Source organism: Fukomys damarensis, unplaced genomic scaffold (assembly GCF_012274545.1).
Source record: "Fukomys damarensis isolate Sample0158 unplaced genomic scaffold, DMR_v1.0_HiC HiC_scaffold_34, whole genome shotgun sequence".
In the NCBI taxonomy this organism is placed as follows: Eukaryota; Metazoa; Chordata; class Mammalia; order Rodentia; family Bathyergidae; genus Fukomys; species Fukomys damarensis.
Genome location: NW_022900946.1, coordinates 23,768,313 through 23,787,673, shown reverse-complemented (window position 1 = coordinate 23,787,673; position 19,361 = coordinate 23,768,313). Strand labels below are relative to the sequence as shown.

Here is a 19,361-nt window from a genome sequence, read left to right as displayed (position 1 = left end):
GGGTGGGTGGATAGATGGATGGGTGGGTGGATAGATTCAAGAACGGGAGAACGGAAGGCTGAATGGAAGGAGGAGTGAACGGGAGGGAGAACAGGCGTGCGCACAGGAAGGTGGTGAAATGCTTACGTGAGAAGATGAAGGGTCAATGAGCACAGTTACATGGGTAGGCGGACGGTGGGGAGATGGGTGAAAAGCTGAGTAGAGTCTAGACTGGACAGATGGGGTGGGAAGGGGACGGATGACAGAGTGAATGCACAGATGGGCCTATGGACGGACGGGTGGTGGGGGCAGGCAAGTACCGTTAGAGCTCTGCCACACTCCTGCAAGGAGCGAGTCCAGGCTCTACGCCTGCCAGGGCAAATGTGGCCAAGGCCAGTTCTATCAGGAAGACAAAGACACCATCAGAAGAACGTGAGATAGAAGCTGAACCTTTCCCCTGAAACCAAAGCTGACATTTGACATCTTGCTGATCCAGACATTCCTCCTCAGGAGGAGTCCAGCCAAAGCTCTGCTCTGGAAAATCAAATTATGGGGCCAGAGTCCAATCTGGGCTGAAGAATTAGAGGAATTTCCTAAGAATCAGGCTAGCAGGGGGGCAGGCAGGCAGGGCCGGGCCCCACTCCTGAGCCTTTGCCAGCCCCGGAGGGGACCAGGAACACTGAACCTCCTTTCACCTCCACTCTATACTCTGCCCATGACACGATACCAGGGACATGATACCAGAAAGTGGCCCAACAGAGGTCACACCCAAAACCCACTTTCTCTGCCTGGGAGGACACGGTGCTCTCACAAAGCAGCCGCGTGCTGCCTCATCCTCAGCTCCATCAGCAGTTTTCTCCTGACATCCGTGGCCCAGGACTTGTGGGAACCCTGTCGTTACCACGTTGCCCCTACTGAAGGCAGATGGTGCCGAAAGCCTCAGGGATAGCTTCCAGCCAAGCCCACAAGAACAGGCACGATGTCCAGCCAAGGGCAAGGTGGGAGAGGAGGCCTAAGGCCCGGGGCTCACATAAGGTCGAGCCCATGTCCATCTGTGCTGAGGGTCAGGACCACAGGATCTCTGGCAGACAGTGCAGGGTCTGGGGAGGAGGGTGCTGTTCTCAGCCTCTCAGTGATGGAAGAAACTGCTAAGGAAGGATGCACCATTGTCACTTTGAAAAGCACCACACAACATGGTGGTTGTTATTTCTTTTCTTTTCTTTTTTTTTGGTACCGGGGATCGAACTCAGGTCCTTGCACTTGCAAGGCAGGCACCGGAACCACTGAGCTAAATCCCCAGCCCAGTTGTTTCTTAAGTGTGCCTGAGAGTGACAGGCAATGAGCACTTCAGATGGAGTAACGGGCAGAGGCGTCACTTGTGGATCACGATGTCAGCACGGCAGAGGCTGGTATGGGGAGGGTGGGACTCACTGCACTCCTCTCACGGCCTTTGAGCCTTTGTTATTTTCCGTAATAGAAAGGAGAGGGGAGCGAGGAGCAGTGGACTCCTGTAATCGCAGCTCTTCAGGAAGCCGAAGGTCACTGGAGCCCGAGAGACACTTTCAAAAGGGTGGGGGGTACAGAATACCGAAAGATAACTGACGTGCTGAGGCCAAATATTTGTTAGCATCTGGCAATAAAGTGACATCTTTAATCTATAAGAAACTTTTAAAAATCAGTTAAAAAAAAAAATCCCAACTTAGAGCCGGTAAAAAGACAAACAGGTGATGTAGGTGGAGATAAGATTTCAAACAAGAAGCGTGGACGTGCTCTGGACACGCGCAACTGAATGTGTGGAAGGCGCCACGTTTCAATGTCACATTAGTGGCCAGGGAGAAGAAAGTAAGAGGGAAGGGATGGGGTGTCGCTCAGCTGTAGAGCGCTTGCTTAGTACCCACAAGGGCCTGCGCTCCATCCCCAGCAATGCAAAAACAGGTGTGGGGTAGGGAGCAGATGTAGGTCCCAGGCAGCTAGAGTGTGGAGACCAGGGAACTAAGCTCCCCCGGGGCCAGGGTAGGGCCTGCTGTCTGCTGCCTGCTGCAGAGAGAAGCAGCAGCCTTTTCAGGCCTCTGGGAGAACTGTAATCAGATTCAGCCTGGAAATTAGATTTTCCCAGCAGAGGGGGCGTGTCACACTAGACCAGACACCATGGGGAAGGGGTGTCCCTCCATGGCCTCCTCCTGCCTCCCAGGATGTTCACATGATCACCCTGTGGCATCCTCAGCCAAGGACAGGCTAAGATATGGTACCACCTGCTCCAGCTGCCCAGGACGAAGGCAGAATTGGTCAGCCCCAGAGCAGGGAACTTCTGAGCAGGAGATCGGTGGGACTTGGAGCTGAGAGGCCCGACACAAGAGACTGGACATTAGATCAAGGCAGGGACACTGCTGGGGCCAAGGAGCTGGGAACCCAGGCAGCCTGCTGGAGGGGAGGGCAATGGATGGATAAGCCTAGGGATATGGTGGATGGGCAGGCAAGTATCCCGACAACCGTCCTCCTACACGGAAGGCCTGAGCCACAGGAAACCACTGCTGGGGCCCTGTCTAAGATTCTCCCTCGGGCTGGTCACAGGTACCTGCTCCCTGTGGCAACACGGCATCCTTCAAGTCTCCACGGTCCCCTGCGATTTGCCTCCCTATGAGGACACCGGGGAGACAGGTGCACAGGAGACCCCACAGGCCTCAGGTTACCTTGCGGCTGCCCCTTTGTCCCTGACCTTGTAGGCTCCAGCGGTACAAGTATATATAAGCAGCAAGTTCCCACATTCTCTGGGTATCTATGGCATCTGGCCCAAACCCCCTGGGCTGGGAGCTCCAGGTACGGAGGGCGAGGGAGGTTGCTATCATCAGTCTTCTCCTCTGCTAGCCCTTTACTTCACCCTAAACAATGAAGTCCTAGATGTGGGATGGGCAGGCCCCCAAGATGTTCCACGGAGAGGGGTCAGGTATAGTGAAGGTGGCGGGCCCAGGACCTCACTGCCTTCCCTAATAGATACCTAGCTGCAAGATGCAGGAGCAGTGTGTGGGTGTGGGGGGACAGCTACGATGTCCAGGCATGGAACCAAGGTCCAACACCCCCTGTGCGCTGGGGTGGACATGAGGACTGAAAAGTTCCTGAGGTGAGGACAGAAGCCCACAGTCAGGCTGGGATCAAGTACAGATAGGCACACAGCACGGGAGTCCCACTTATGCCCATACCCTGATGGCCCCACCGACAGTCGGGGACACCTGTCCCGGCAAGTCAAGAGACAGTGGCTGGGCAGGTGTGACAGTGATCATGCTGGCTGCCAGCCTGCATACATAGTCCCCTCAGCCTGAAATGCACTTTCGCCACCACAGACAGTGGGTGGACCCCTTCTGCCAGGCCCCTCCATCACCATGGCAACATCCAGGCTTCTCTGGAGGGACAGAGCCTCTTTGTAGTGACACAAAGCCCCTTTGAGGGGTGGTGGGGGTGCAGCCCCTGAAGTCTGTGATCAGGGAGCCTCCGAGGTGCAAGGGAGGTCTTCTCATCCAGCCTCCCTCCTGGGTTTTAAAGCCAAGGAAGCCAGGGTGGGAAAGTTTGGTGGTTATTAGAGGCTGAGCTCTGGTACCACCTGCTCCAGCTGCCCACAAAAGGGTCCTAGGGCTGAGCGTCAGAGCCTGGGCCTAGGCTAGGCAGGGAAACCCACAGAACAAGTAGTAGTTTCCTGTGGTGCTGATGACCTGCCTACTTTTTCCTACACTCTTTTGACAAGGAACATGCACCACTTACGTGGTAGGAAGGGGAGAACTTTCACCTGATGGGAAACATCTGAGGATGGCCACAGGGACAGTGCTGGGCTAGGCACCTGCTGGGAAATGGGCACAGGGAACTGTCGGAAGTTTAGCAAGCAGGGGCCACGAGGCTTACACATAAGGTGGAGGGAAGTCTGGACCAGGTCTTCCGAGAGGACTGGTTGTGATGTCCGGATCCTGCCCCGGGTCAGTCTCCTCACTTCCCTGGCCTTGGATCCCCTGCTGTAGGGCACCCCAACTTCCCTCCTGCCCTGGGGAGAAGGAAGCCGGCCTTCTGTAGTGCCCAGGGCAGCCTGGATGTGCCCACAACCTCAGCAAAGCCCTGGGCAGGAGGGATCTCACCAGGGACTGGCTTGTTCCAAGGTCAAGGCAGTGGAGGAAATGCAGGTCCTGGGCTTGACAACAGGGACACAACACAGACCTACCCCTAGCAAGATATCCTGCCTGCACTCCCGCTCTACAGTCAGGAAGGCAACAAGTGGCCAGGCCACGCCCCAGCTGGCCCCTAGTCCTAGATCCCTTCCCTGGCCTGGCCTGAGGGTCGCTGCCCACCCTAATTGCTGCTGCTGAGGCACTTGGCAATGGCCCTGCATGCTGGGCACCCTGCCCGGGAGGCCTCACTGAGTGACCTCAGTCTGACCCACAGCAGCTCTGCTAACTAAGCCCATGTTGTGTGTGGGGGTGTCATAGGTCCCACTGGCAGCATAAGGTGGCACTGGCCCCGGGAGAGATCCACCCCATTGTAGGAAAATGTACACAGGCCTGGGGAGTGAAGCCAAGGGCTCCCCCAACCTGGCAGCACCCCTGAGTCAGCAAGCACCTCTGCAGCCCCCACAGAGGCCCTCACTTCATCCCTCCCTGCCTGCCTTCCCACCAGCATTCATGCTATCTGCTGATGTCTGCAGATACCGGGATGGCCTGTGGGACCCACAGATCAGCAACACCGCACCAATCCTCCCTGCATCCCTGGGAACCTGAACGCACAGCTGCCCTGTGCGAGCTCACACAGGACAAGTGGGGCCCCAGCTACGGCAAGCCTGGGCCTCCCCAGCCCACGGAAGAGGTGCGGCTAGGTGGGACTGCCCACAGCCTACAAAAGGCAGCTGCATGGGGACTGGGAAGTGTGAGGAAATTTACCACCTATCCTGCATCCACCCTTTTTCCCAGTGCCAGGAATCCAACCCAGGGGCACTCTACCATTGAGCTACATCCCTGGGCCCACCGACCCAAGCTTGCACAGGAAAGAGTAGACAAAAGACCTGCTTGCCAAGGGAAGCTGAAAAGCTGCCTCCTGCTTAACCCTGCTGAGCACATTCACTAGCACAGACCCTGGGAACTGCCGTACGCACCCTTCAAAGACTTACACTGGGTTCACCAAACTGGGAACAGACCACAGTGAAAAGGGATGTTATAAATGGGTAGGGCCAGGGTTGGCTCAGGGGCACCACACCTGCCTGGCAAGTACAAAGTTCTGAGTTTGATCCTGGGTACCAATAAATAAATAATAAATAACAGTGTTGACTTAACAGAAAAATATGATGGAGGCAGTGAACAGCAGAGGATGCTGCAGAAGACCAGAAGGTAAATTCAAGAAATCCTTCAAAATCTAGCAAAAAATAACGGAGAGATTGTACAGCAGGAGAAACTACATGGGTCAGGGATTTAGCTCAGTGGTGCCGCACCCCAGCAAGGTCCAGAGTGCGATCCCTGGTACCAAAAATGAAAGGAACCACAGTACGAAGAGAGTGAAGAGGCAAAGAGGCAACACACAGAATGGGAAAAAAAAATTTTTTACCAGCCATTCCTCAAAAGACTAATATCTAGAATATATAAAGAACTTTAAAAAAATCTGACCTTCAAATTTAAAGACCCAATCCAAAAATGGGCATCTGAAAGGAATAGACACTTCTCAGATGATGAAGTACAAACATCAAATAAATACATGAAAAAATGTTTATCGTCACTGGTCATTTGTGAAATACAAATGAAAACAACACTGAGATTCCATCTCACTCCATAAAGAATGGTTATCATCAGCCGGGCATGGTGGCACACGCCTGTAATCCCAGCACTCGGGAGGCTGAGGCAGGAGGATCGCTGTGAGTTCCAGACCAGCCTGGGCTACATAGTGAGTTCCAGGTCAGTCTCAACTACATAGTGAGATCCTGTCACAACAAAACAAAACAAGAGAGAGAGAAAGGAATCAACCGGAAACAAATGCTGGTGAGACTGTGGGGGGAAAGGAGCCCTTCTCCATTGTTAGTGGGAGTAAAAATTGGTATAACCACTATGGAAACAGTGTGGAGATTTCTTAAAAACACAGAAACTAGAGGCTAGCCTGCATGCAATACAAAGCGAGACTCCGTCTTAAAGGGGGCGCAGGTGGCACACACCTGTAATCCCAGCACAGGAGGGTCAGAGAGCTCAAGGGCAGCCTGGGGAACACAGCTGAGTACAAGGCCAGTCTGAACTACATAGCGAAACCATCTCAAAAAAAAAAAAGGGCGGGGGATTTGGCTCAGTGGTTCCTCTGCCTGCCTCGAAAGCACAAGGACCCGAGTTCGATCCCTGGTACCAAAAACAAAAAAACAACAACAAAAACAAAAACCTAGAGGTTCCATTTGACCCAGATATTCCTCTTCTAGGTATCTTCCCAAAAGAATTAAAAGCATCGTACCACAGTGATATATGCACACCTGTAGTTATAGCAGCACAATTTATAACAGTGAAATCTTGGAAACAGCCCATATGCCTGCCCACCATTGATGCATGGATAAAGAAAATGTGGTTTTTTTATACAATAGAGTGCTACTCTGCCATACAGAAAGATAAACTTGAGACATTTTTAGGTAAATGGATGCACCCTGAGACCATAATTTTAAATGAAGTAACTCAGACACACATGCTTAAGCATCACATTGCTTCTCCTGTGTGAGGAAACCCAAAGGGTAAATGAGGAGCAAGATGGAGGAGCGATACTGGGAAGTTGGAAGAACTTGTTCAAATGGAAAGAGGAACGCGGGAGAGGGGAGAGGGAAAGGAAGGAAAAGGGATTTTGAAAAAAGGGAATGAAGGACAAAAAAAACTTTTGCAAATGGGGAGGGGATGAAGGGTTTAAGAGATGGGAAGAGGAGAGAAAGAAAGAATTAAGATATATTATGTACAGTACAAATTCCCTATGGCAAATGTGATCAGGGGAAAGGTAGGAGTTGCAGCAGACAGGGATTCCAAGGGTGAGGGCAGGCAGACAAGACTCATCTGACCACAGAGATGTGGCCCGGAACCACTCTCGGTAGGGAAAGCCGCCCAGCAGGGTTGCCCATGTCAGAGGTGGAACCTAGGTTAGGGATAACTTTCCATCCAGAAAAGGTGCTTTCATCTATCTCTGCTACAAATAATACAACACTAGAGACTCTTATGGTAAGGAAGACCTGACAGCTTTCTTAAACAAAATGCCTCTCTTCCTTACTTTGAAATCTTTATGTACTTATTTACCTTTTTTTGAGAGAGTGAGTCTTGGTATGTTATCCACTGTGGCCTGGAACCCCTGGACTCCAGTAATCCTCCTGCCTTAACATCCCAAGTAGCTGTAAGTATGAGTATGCACCACTGAGCCCACCTAATATCTCAAGATTTTAAAAATATTAACCTAGCTCTGAAATTCCTTAAGGAAACGGTACAGTGAAGCTTCTGAATTTTCAGGATCATGAGTCTAACACTTACACAGGGAATGAACATGTCTCACCTGGCACCCTGGACCCCAAAGATGCCGGCTTTGAGAAACAAAGACAGCTGGGTAAGGATGACATACACACACGTAGTCCCAGCCACCTGGGAAGCTGAGGCAGAAAGATTACAAGTTTGAGGCCAGCCTGGTGAATTTAGCAAGATGTTGTCTCAAAACAAAAGAATAAAAAGGGCTGAGGTATAGCTGAGTGGTAGAGCACTTACCTAGGATGCCTGAGACTGTGGGTTCAATTCCCAAGGAAAGAAGAAACAGAAGGAGAGGGAGATCTGCAGACTCAGTGAGGTGGGGGTAACACGAAAGATCCAACCCTTGTGCTGCTGGTATTTAAATGGGGGCAGCCACAACTGTGAGTCTGTGAGAAGCCAGCAGCCTTGGCTCAGAGGCAGCGCTCCCAGGGAAGAACAGGTATGAAGACACTGCATAGAAGCGGGCCTGCCTTAAACCCCTCCATCCCTCCCTTTTAGGGAGGGCAGGGGAATGGGGAAAAAAAGAAGAACCAAAATAGATAATGTAAAGGTGCAAATTTCCAATGATGAATGTCATTACATTGTACACCTAAAATGTACCAATAAAGGTAATTAAAAAAAAAAACACCCCACCCCCCAAAAAAGAAGTGAGCCTGACTTTTCCAGCAAGGTCTCATGGCTCACAGCCTTTAATGGTCTGGCCCAGCCTTTGCTAAATGTCCGTGGGGGGCATTTTTACTAGCTCCAGACACTGTGGCTTTGTGGCTGAAGATCACAATAGGTCAGGTTCGGATCCAAGAAACATAAAACAAGATCCAACAGACCCAAACAACAAAAACAAAACATCTCTTTGTTTTGCTATGCCTTCTCCTGATTTTTTCTTCTTTTTGAGACAGGGCTTTTCCTGGTATTTTAAAATAAAAAGATAAGTCAAGCACCTAGAATCCCAGAACTCGGTAGGCTGAAGCAGGAGGATCACCACGAATTTGAGAATAGCAGGGATATCAACAAATTGGACCCCTAGTGCCCTTAGGTTAGGTGCTACAACCACTGTGGAAATCAGTATGGTCATTCATCAAAAAACAGAATCAACGTATGATTTAGTAATTCTAAAATTTCTGGGTATATATTCGAAAGAATTAAAAGCAAGATCTAAAAGAGACATCTGTACACTGATGCTTGCTGCAGCATTATTCACAGGAGCCAAAAAAGGGAAGCAATTCAAATGATTACTGGTAGACAAATGGATAAACAAAACATGCCACAGACACATGATGAAATATTATTTAGCCTTAAAAAGTAAATTTGAAGCCAGGTACGGTGATGCATGCCTGTAAATCCAGTTACTCGGGACACTGAGGCAGAAGGATCACTTGAGCCCAGGAGCTCAAGACCACCTTGGGCATCACAGCAAGATCCTTTCTCAAAATAAATAAATAATGCCAGGCATAGTGGCGCATGCTTGTAATCCCAACGCTCAGGAGGCTGGGGGATTGCAGCAGGCTAGCATGGGCTACATACATACTGAGTTCAAGGCCAGCCTGGACTACATAGTGAAATACTGTCTCAAAAATCCAAATAAATAAACTGTTTTTAAAAAACGGAAATTCTAACACATTGAAATGTGGATGAATCGTCAGAATATTGTGCTAACTGATATAAGCTGGTCACGAAAAGACAAATATTGGATGACTTCTCTTGTACGAGGTCTCTGGAGTAATCAAATAATGTAATGGGAGAGTGGGATGCGGTCTCAGGGGCTAGGGAACTGACAATCATTGTTAATAGGTACAGAGTTTCAGTTACACAAAAAAGAAAATTTCTGAAGTTAGCAACAATGTGAATATACTTAGTCTGTGAAAATACTTAATGCCCATAAATATTAAAGATGATAAATTTCATGTTGTGTGTGTTTAAACATAAATAAAAATTAAAATTAAGCTAGATGTGGCATACACCTGTAATTCCAGCCATGTGGGAGGCTGAGGTAAGAGCACTACAAGCTCAGGGCCAGCCTAGGCAACTTAGTGAGACCCTGACTCAAAAAGGACTGGAGCCACAACTCAATTAGAGTGCTTGCCTAGCGTGGACGAGGCCCTGTGTTCAACTCCTAGCACCACAAAAATAAATAAATAGGAAAGAGCCCCTTTCACTTGTAATAAGTTAAAAACTATAAGACACTATTTTATATAATCAGCAAATCAGAGATAAAAATTTAAAAATACAGAATTGGCTCTTTAGAAAGAATCAAAAAAGGTACTGCCACCTCATACATAAAAATGTATAGATAGCCAGGCCCAGTGGCTCATCCTTATAGTCCTAGCTGCTTGGAAGGATGAGGCAGGAGGATCTCTTCAGTCCAGGTGTTCAAAGATAGCCTGGAAAACATAGTGAGAACCTATTAAAATAAAAAGTACAGATCAGAGCCAAAGTTGTGCTTAGGGGTAAATTCACAGGCTTAACTACTTTCATCACCAACAAAGAATGAATTCCAGTAAAGGAGGACAATCTGAAATACAGGAGCACCTAATGCATCTAAACCCCAAACCAAGATTCCCAATGACATTGAAATGACACACACACAAAAATGGAAATGAAGGGCATAAATATCACACCTATTATTTACTACTTTTCACATTCCACAAACCAAGAGATTTCTGATATGGTTCAAAGGGGAGAGGACTGAAGGAGACACAGAACACTAACCCTGTAAACCCAGGATCACACTGTAAAGTTCCCTGTGGTGCCTCCTTATGCCTGAGGTCTCTGCAGGGGACAAGACCACCTTGGCCTCCAGGAGGTTGGAGCTGGGAAGGAATCAGCCATAGAACCTGACCATGGCAGGGTCTTGCAGAAAGGAAGCAAGGAGGAGCAGCCAGAGATCAGCATTCAGGCCAGCAAAACACTGTAGTTCTCATGCACAGGGTCCGCTCAAGGAATCAGAGTTTATGCCCTGCACAGAGACTGGTATTTGCAGAAAACTCAAAAAACATCAGGAGAAAGACTGCCTTGGGGCTAGAGCAGGCTCAGAAGTGCTGCTTCCGTGCTGCCTTGGGACCTCTGCATTTAGGACGACAAGGTGCTGGGGCATCCAGGCAGCCTGCAGGGTTAAAGTGGGTGTAGATAAGAAATGAGGCAGAAGATGTCCCGGGGACCTAGATGGCTTTTATCTTGGTGGGAGCCAGGTAAATATTTGCTATAGAAGAGAGCAAGAGGACTAGGCTCTAGCAGAAGCAGACTCCACCAGGTGCAGAGGAAGGGATGAGGGATATTTCTACACTCCTGCTTGGCCTCCTCCCCTCTGTCCAAGCCTGCTGTCCTCAGACCAGGTGGTCTGGCCGAGGATTCACTCCTCCTGCCCTCTTCGGCAGTGGCTCTGGGAGGACATCGCCATCAGTCGGGGTGAGGAGGCTCTGAGTGTGCAGAGCAGGACAAGTGGGGTCAGAATTGAGGACGGGTCAGCAGGAGCAAGGAGACTTCCAGCCTTTGCACCACAACCCAAGACTTGGCACAGGGCTCCCCTAGGTCATAAGCTGTCTGCCCTTGTTACTTGGTCACCTTGGCCGCCTGCCTTGCACCATGCCCTGGGGCCTCATCCGTGCTTAGCTTCAGCAACACTGAAGCTCTGTTAAGTCCCTGGTTTTGGAAAGAAAAAGTTCTATAAGTATATGGGTTTAATTTAAAATTAACCATGCCTCTGTTTCACAAGTTTGGTAAATAAACATCTGGAATTATTTCCTCAGACATGAATACTCAGTGAATTAGTCTCTTCACAAACATCAATCCTCTGCAGATGGGCAAATGGCAAAGAAAAGTCACTGAGGACACTGGGGAGGGGAGATGCTCTTGCCTGGGGCTGGTCCGGCAGGAGCCTCTTCCGCTCACTGAGAGACTATCTCCCCTCTCCTGCACCTCACACCTCTGGGAAGCTAACTTTAGTCTCCCAAGTCCCTGGTCCCCATTGGGTCTTCAGCTACAGTGGGCAGGGCAGCAGAAAGAGGGCCCGGGAGTGGGACCCACTGGGGGTCTTGGGTATACCTCTGTCTTCTTCAGGGCCTGGACAGATCAGCTGCCCCCTCCTCCTGGGTAGGAGTGAGCACCCCCATCCCCCCTCGGCACAAGGGATAGTTGCCTGGGACTTGGAATCCCAAGTCAGAGCTGCTGGGAGGCATCACATAGATGCACGCACACACAGGGCACAGCTGACGACTCCAGGTTTCACAGGCCTGCAGGGAGGGAGCCCTCTCACCAAATCCAGGGCCCTTCATGGGAAGACCCCAAGTGGCAACCAGGCAGGAACAGTGAGGTGACTGCAGCCACAGGAATTCCATGAGGTCCAAGGGCAGAATACAAGGAGCAGGGGAGGACAGCGATGAGGTGGGGGCCTGGGGGAACAAGACGGAGTCTCAAAACAGCCATCTCGCGGCAGCCGATGGAGACGCTCCAGGAGAGCCCTAAGGCAGAGCACAATCAGGGCCCTCACCTGGTGGCCTGGGCACTGCAGGCCTTGACGAGCTGGCCCAGCCCCCAGCCACAGGTCATTCAGAGCAAGGGGTGTCAGGGTGATGGCAACTAACTAGCTTGCACTAAGCTCTTTGGCGACCAGGGCAAGGCCCTTGCGTTGCAGCCAAGTAAATGGACCGTGGCTTGTCCACCAGTCCCTGAACACAAACGGGACATGCATGAGTGTATGGCCTGCAAGTTTCTTTACTTTTGATCATAAGGATGCTGCAGACTGTGACCTCTGAGGATAAGACTAGTTGACTCCGCCAAAGCATAACAAAGCTGCTTGGGCAATGGTCACTCCAGTGTGAAAGGCCACGAATGACAATGAAACGATTGTCAAGTTGAGTAAGAAATGCCCAGCTAAATCGGATTGGCATAGTTCTGAGTGTGGCTGAGGTGATTCAATGAAGAAAGAAGACCCACGCTGGGTATGAGTGGCACCAAACAACAGGCTTATTGCCTGAATGAAATAAAAGGGAAGCAAAGAAGGGAGACTTGTTTCTGTCTCTTCTGAGGACCTCCAGGCTTCATTTTCACCTTTGGGCATCATCTCCCAGCTTCCAGCAGACCCTTCAGCCTTCCAGTGCAGACACTTTGGCCTCCTGATATGACTTGCACAGGACACTACAGTGAGTTCCAGCCTTCGACCAGATCCATTGGATCTCTAGCATACAGACAGCCCTTCTGCACTCTTCCATACCTGACTCCACCACAGGCAGCCACTGTGAGCCAATCTTGTAAATTCTTATACATTTGTATATTTCGCATTAAATCTGTTTCTCTAGTAAGCAATGACTGATATAGATTTTGGTATATCAGGAGTGGAGTTGCTGTCATGCTGTTACCTGGCCATGTGGTTCAGAAGCCTTGGGAACTGGCTTGCAGGAAGAATTTGGTAAGGTTTGCAAATGCCTGCTGAGGAAGCAGCCCTAGAATGCTGGAAGTTGAACTTGATGGGAGACTCTGGTCAGCTCAGAAGCCCAGAATGCTGATATGCAACCAATTAAGACTAGGCTCAGGAGGCTTCAGTTAGGAACAGACTGCTGTTGAATTCCAGACCATGTGTATTGCACTTTGGCAGAAAATTTGTCTGCATTTTGCTCATGTCTAGAGACTTTGCCTGAGACTAAGATTAAGGACAGTGGAGTAATTAATCTGGCACAAGAAATTTCAAGGCAGTCTAATGTTGAGGTAGTAGCATGGCTACTATTGGGGGCTTTAGTCAGATCTATGTAAAGAACTAAGAGCAAAAGGCCCAGCAGAATGATTTAAAATGTTTTGAGTCTGGACAGAAAGGAAGCTCTGGTAAAGTTGTGGACTGTAAACACAGAGCAGAGGAGAACTTGGTTGCCGAAAAAGAACAGGACAATAGAAAAGATGACCTGAGGACATCACAAGAACCAATAGGTTCTTTGCAGCCTCAAAACTGCAAAGGTGAAATATTTTCCTTTGAGAAGAAAACTCCAGAGCACCATGTTCCAGGATGGCAGTGGCTTAAGAGAATTTTTTCCTCTGGATTTGGTTCACAGTGCTCAGCAATCCAGGCACTCAACCCCTAGAGTCGAGAGAGCAGGAAGCCTGGCTACTGCTCCATCTGGCAACAGACTTTGGCATCGTCCGCATGGTGCTGGTTTTAGGCGCATGCAGAATGTAAGAGTTGTGGGGTCAGGAAGGCTTCCACTTAGATTTCAGAAGAAGGTCTGGGAGGCCGGGCAGGGTGCCCCTGAGAGGGCCGTGTGTGAAGCTGCAAGGGTGAAGCTGACAGTGCAGTGGAGACCCCAGAAGGTCGGAGAAGTCAGGAACGTGGATCATCTGAGGGAAGCTGCAAGGAAGGAGCAAAACTGGCCCAAGAGAGAAGCTGTGAGAGCTGCAACCACCAGCGGTGCTACACAGGGACGGAGCACCCAAGCCCTTTGGAGTTCACATCTTGCCACTGACGACACCGGATGCTAGACATGGAAATATGGGACTTGTTTTCCCTGCTGGATTTTGGACTTGCTTGGGTCCCATTCTTTTTCTATCCTCCTATTTGTGCCTTTGGAATAGAAATGCTTATCTTGTGCCACTGTATGTCAGAAGTGTTTAACTTTCTTTACCTTTATACAGGGGCTCACGGCTAAGAATTTGCTTTAAATCTCAGAAGAGACTTTGGACTTGGACTTTTCAGCAATGCCTGAAAGTGTTAGGACTTTGGCAAGTCTTAGAGATGGACTAAATGCCTTTTGCATAAAGGGATGTGCATGAGTCTATTGGGGACCAGAGGCAGAATGTAACGGCTTGCATCTAGATGTCTCCCCAAAGCCTCATGTGTTCATAGGTAGAACTTTTCAAAGCTGGCTCTATCTGGAGCATGTGATAGTATGATTAAGATGTGTGGTACTAAAGTAGTCCACTGATCAGAATTAGCATAGTACTGGATATAGACGATGGAAGTTCCACTCTGGGTGTGGGTAGCACCAGGCTTATAGCCCAGATGGAACTAAAGGAAGGAAATGCAGGCTGCTGCTTGCTGCTTTCCTGCGTTCCCTCTGCCACAGCATAAACTGTTTCTCCTCTATGATGCCCCACTGCCCTGCCACACTGCCTTGGAACCAGCGGACTATGGGCTGAAATCTCTACAAACTATGAGCCTAAATAAACCTTTCCTCCTTTAATTTGTGGATGTCCAGTATTTTGTCTTAGCAACAAAAAAAAGTGACAAAGACACCATGCCAGCTGACACCAGGAGACTCACACCCCTTGCCAAAGGGTTGCACAGGGGTTGGGTACTCTGAAAGTCCTGCAATAACCCCAGCTATAACTAACAATGTGGCATTTAAAGGAGGCCTCAAGGAGGCCTGAATTGCTTTTTAGGGTTCTGGGGAGGGCCCACCATATAGGGGCCAGGTCCTATGCTTGGTAAACAGGCCACAGTGTACCAAAACCCACTGCTTAGGGAGTGCCAGCTCCAGGGGTCACCCAGCGAGGGGACCCTGGCAGTGGTTTAACACATCAGTAGAAATACATATGTGGAATAACCAGGACTCTAAAAACAAAGACTGACGGTGAGGGTCTTCCCTCACCTTTTTTTTTTTTTTTTTCAGTAAGAGAACTGAACCCAGGGCCTTTGCATTGAGCTATATCTGCAGCCCTTTAATTTTTTAGACAGAGAGTCAGTAAGTCACTAAACTGCCTAGTCATCTTGAACTTGTGATCCTCCTTCCTCGGTTTCCCAGAGTGCTGGGATTACAGGCATGCATGACCATGCCAGGCTTCGACTTGGGTTGTTTTTCTGTTTTGGTTTTTTGAGACAGGATCTCGCTATATAATTCATGGTGGCCATGAACACACTATGTAGCATAGGCTAGCCTTGATCTCACAGCTTTCTTCTTGCTTCAGCCTCCCAGGTACTGGGATTACATGCATGTACCACCACATCTGGCTTTTACTTGTTCTTTTTAACAGCAGTAAGTGCTGACTAGGTACTGAGTGCCTGTGACCAGAGACAAAACCTGAAGGCATGAGGACATTGTAACATATCCAATTTCTAGTGACAGAAGATGCTAGGCAAGAAATGGTTCAAATGCATCAAGAAAAACAAAGTTAAACCCTCGACTCGTGTTTATGTCAAAATAAATTTGAGGTGGATTAAATCTTGAGTGTAAAAAACTAAAGAAACAACATCTAGCAGAAGAGAAGACAGACACGTTATTCTGGCTCCAGGCTGCAGAGGACTACATACAAAATGATGGAATAACTAGAAAAGGGAAAAATTGTCAACATTTTTCTATAAAGTATAAAAAATTTGTGAACATCAAAAACTGTCATAACAAAAATTTAAAAACTGAGAAAAATGTGCAGCAGGCAGAGAGATGAGCACAGAATTAATACCTCTCATACGTAAAGACTCACACCAAGAGCTGAGGAACCCACCAAAACCTCCCCAGCGTGGAGGGAGGCCAGGTGGGTGCTGACTTCTGAAAGGTACAGTAGGGCTAGCCCTGTTGTGTGAAGGGCACCTGTGTCCACAACGACCCTTGCCACTCAAGCCTCAAATCAGCACGCATCACTCTCACACGGCCTTCCGGTCCCCTTTCGCCAAGAGCCGTGCTTTTCACCACCGTCCTATAACCCCGCAGTTAGCGGATGGTTTTCTTGTTCGTCAGCCAGACCGAGGCTCCTCAAGTGCAGGGCTGGGCTCCATGTGGCTTCGATACCCAGAGTCTAGCCTGGGGCACGGTGAGCAAGTGCTGAGTGACAGGAGGTGCACGCGGGGCTCACGTAGGCACTGCACTGGCCCTTATCTTAACGTTGCTCCAAGGCCCTTCCCCATTTTCCTCCTGGGTGTGGGCAAGGCCGCACTCCACGGCACCTGCGCGCTGCTTGCCAGCCTGTGAAATGGAGCCCAGCCCAGGACAGAGTGGCACAAGTGCTGTCACTAATTCTTCCAACACACAGGGAGACATAAACAATCGGTCACCCGGCAGACATGCGCAATCAGTCAATCACAAAGTGAAATGGGCACTACAGAGGTAGAGAGACAAAAGAAAAGGCACAGAGAGGGCCAGAGAGAGGGAAACAGCAAGACCAAGAGCTGGAAGCCTACAAGAAAGACAAGAAAGGAGCAAGCAACAGCAGAGAGAGAAGGTGACGACGTACAGACTCAGATGCGCTTCACCCACCACTCTCCTGCCGTTACCGGAGATGTCATTTGGTGTCCAGCTAATCCGGCTCACCTGGCCTCCTGGGGGAGTGGTGGTCTACAAGGAGGTAAAGAGGTAGGGGCCAGCCCTTCTTCCCAGATGTCCTTAGATGTGGCCACAAGCGATACCAGGTCCGAAGACCTGCACATTCTGGCCAGAGAACCTCGGACAAAACTTGAGTCTCTGTCCCAGAAGCCCCTGCATGGCTCACAGACTGTGCTTGGAGATGCTGGGCCAGACAACGGCCCTCGCACACAGCAGTCAGCATCAGACTGGGCTTTCATCAGCTGGCTGGGCCCAAGGTCCTTGGGAAGAGGCAAACAGGAGCCAGACCACCTAGTCTCTCCCCTCTGTCCTACATCCTATGGTTCAGGAAAACTCAGGCATAGAGAGGTCTGGGGACTGGGTCTGAGGCCACCACCTCCTCTCCAGCACAAAACCGATGAACCTGGGTTGTAGGTGTCACTGAGAATTCACAGGGCTGGCACTGGGCTGAGCCTTCCAAGAGACAGCACTCCGTGGGGTTACAGGTAGACAGCTGGCTGGGACTGGGCAGCCATGCTAGAAAGACAAGAGTTACCGGGGCATTCTTTGTAACCCAACAGCAACCATCAGAGTTGCTGTGATAAACAGGGTGTTAGGGTGGGAGTTAGGTGTCACAGGGACCACTCAGTCTCCGAACCTGTTACACTTCCCGGGAACCACATCTCAGTGCTATTGGAGCTGACAGCCATAATTACAAAATAAATCCAAAACACAGACTACAGAGACCGCAGCCCAGCAAAGTCACCAACTGTGATCAAAGTATTATTTGTTACCATTGTCTATGGCTGTTTTTGTCCTACAATGGAAGAATGATATGGCTAGACAGAGACCATAAGGTCTGAAAAACTCAAACATTGTCTGGCCCTTTTACACAAAGCTTGTGGTGCTTGGCCTCAGGGTCATCAGCTCTGATGAGCCAGGGACTCTACTCTCCCTGGGGCAGCCAGGAGCCACCCTGAACTGAGCACCAGGCTGGCCAACACCAGACATCACCATGCTGATATCTAAGCTGAAGTGGGTGGAGAGCAGGTGCAGCTAATGTCCAGCTCAATAACGACAGCAGTCTGGTAGGTCAGCCCTAACATGAGCTCATCCTCAAGCCAAACATCAAACTGATTTCTGCTGTCCACACTCTGGCCACTAGGAAACCAGGCAGAGGCGGTGAGAGGCCCCCACATGCAGCCCTGTCCAGCCTGGAGGCTGCACCATCTAGAGTAAAGCTGCCCAACAGCATACACTCCCTGAGGCCCAGTTCATTCCTACCAGCCACACCTGCCAGGCCCACTAGGGCACTCTGCTGCTGTCCAGGGTGGGGAGATAATATGCCCAGGCCAAGCCCAGGCCACTTACCTTTCTCTAGGGCAGATCAGGTTGTTTTTACGCCCATTCTTCAGGCTCCAGCTCCTGTAAGGAAATCAGAGGGCACTGTGTGAAGCCCCTGGCCAGGTAGGTCCTCTCTGGATCAAAATGTACCAGCCTGAACCATTCTCCAAACAGCATGCTTGCTATCATCCTGACCCTGAAGTCATCCGTCATGCCCCTGACTCATAATCATGTACGTACGCTCTTTCTCAGCCCCATGTACAACTGAGACTGCAGTTTACATCAGGTCAGCTTCCCTTCTGAGCACTTCCAACGCTGGTAAGTTTACAGTATAGCCGACAGTGACCTCTTCCCCTTCCATAAGGCAGGACCCATTTCATTTTGATAAACAGCACACACCAAGGACCCTTACAGCAGGGGCAGTAGGGGAAGTATAGTCCAGGGTCCCAGTCTCCTGTGAAACTGGCCCACACTTCACCACCAGGCCCTGTTCCCTCTACCCTGAAGCCTAGGCCTACCCTGAGGGATGGCGCCTGCCTCTCCTGAGGCTCTGGATGCTAGCCCAGGTTCTGTATCCTCCCTCCCTGCAGGCAGGTTACTGACCCCAGAGCTATGGTCACACCAGGCCACACCTGGGACCTGGCCTTCAAACTGGGGTGACCAGAATGGGCCAGAGTGAGGGACAAGGTGGTACCTATGCCTCATCCTACCCACGGCTCTACTGCAGGAAGAAGGAACCATGCACTTCCTGCCTGGGTCAACATCCTGGGAGCCACATTCCCTCTCATTATATCTAAGCCTAGGATCATTTCAGAGCATTCATAAAAAAATGAAAATCAGGATAGCAGATAGGCAGGGAGGGATGGGCCTCAAATGGCCATTCTGGGACAGACCCCCATAAGAGGAGCTAAACCCTCTGTTCTATGGTGTCTTCCAAATTGTTCTAAGCCTCTAGCTAACCTTTCCTTTGGGGATGGAACCCCAAAGGTGGGTGTCCCTGTCTCACCTCCGTCACGGGGAGGGGCTCCAAGTGGTGGTGAGGATCTGGCCAGATGTCAGAGTCAGATAATGGAGTGCAAGGTCAAAACAGAGGTCAGAGGCAGGGAAGAACTGGGGGCTCAAAGCAAATGTGTGCCTGTGTGTGTGTGTGTGAGTACACACCTGGGAGGGGCAGCCTCGGTTGGGTGCCACCCACTGACACCCCTCCCACAATAGAGGAAGTGCTGCTTCTAGCTGAGGACTAAGCTCAGGAATCAGCACTTGCTCTGGATATGACATTTCTGGGACACCTTTGCTTTTAGCTTAAATGTTCAAATAGATTTTGTCCCACGTGAGT

At 50.0% G+C, this 19,361-nt stretch overlaps 1 protein-coding gene across 1 annotated transcript in view; it reads right to left on the bottom strand.

Moving 5' to 3' along the window:
• The window catches only part of Arvcf (ARVCF delta catenin family member), a 41,746-nt gene extending 23,656 nt beyond the window's left edge, over positions 1-18,090 (bottom strand). Inside the window, exon 1 of the mRNA XM_010620709.3 lies at positions 18,053-18,090. The gene's annotated coding sequence lies outside the window, so the exon portion shown is untranslated. The remainder of the gene's footprint in view (positions 1-18,052) is intronic.
• Between the last annotated feature and the right edge of the window lie 1,271 nt (positions 18,091-19,361).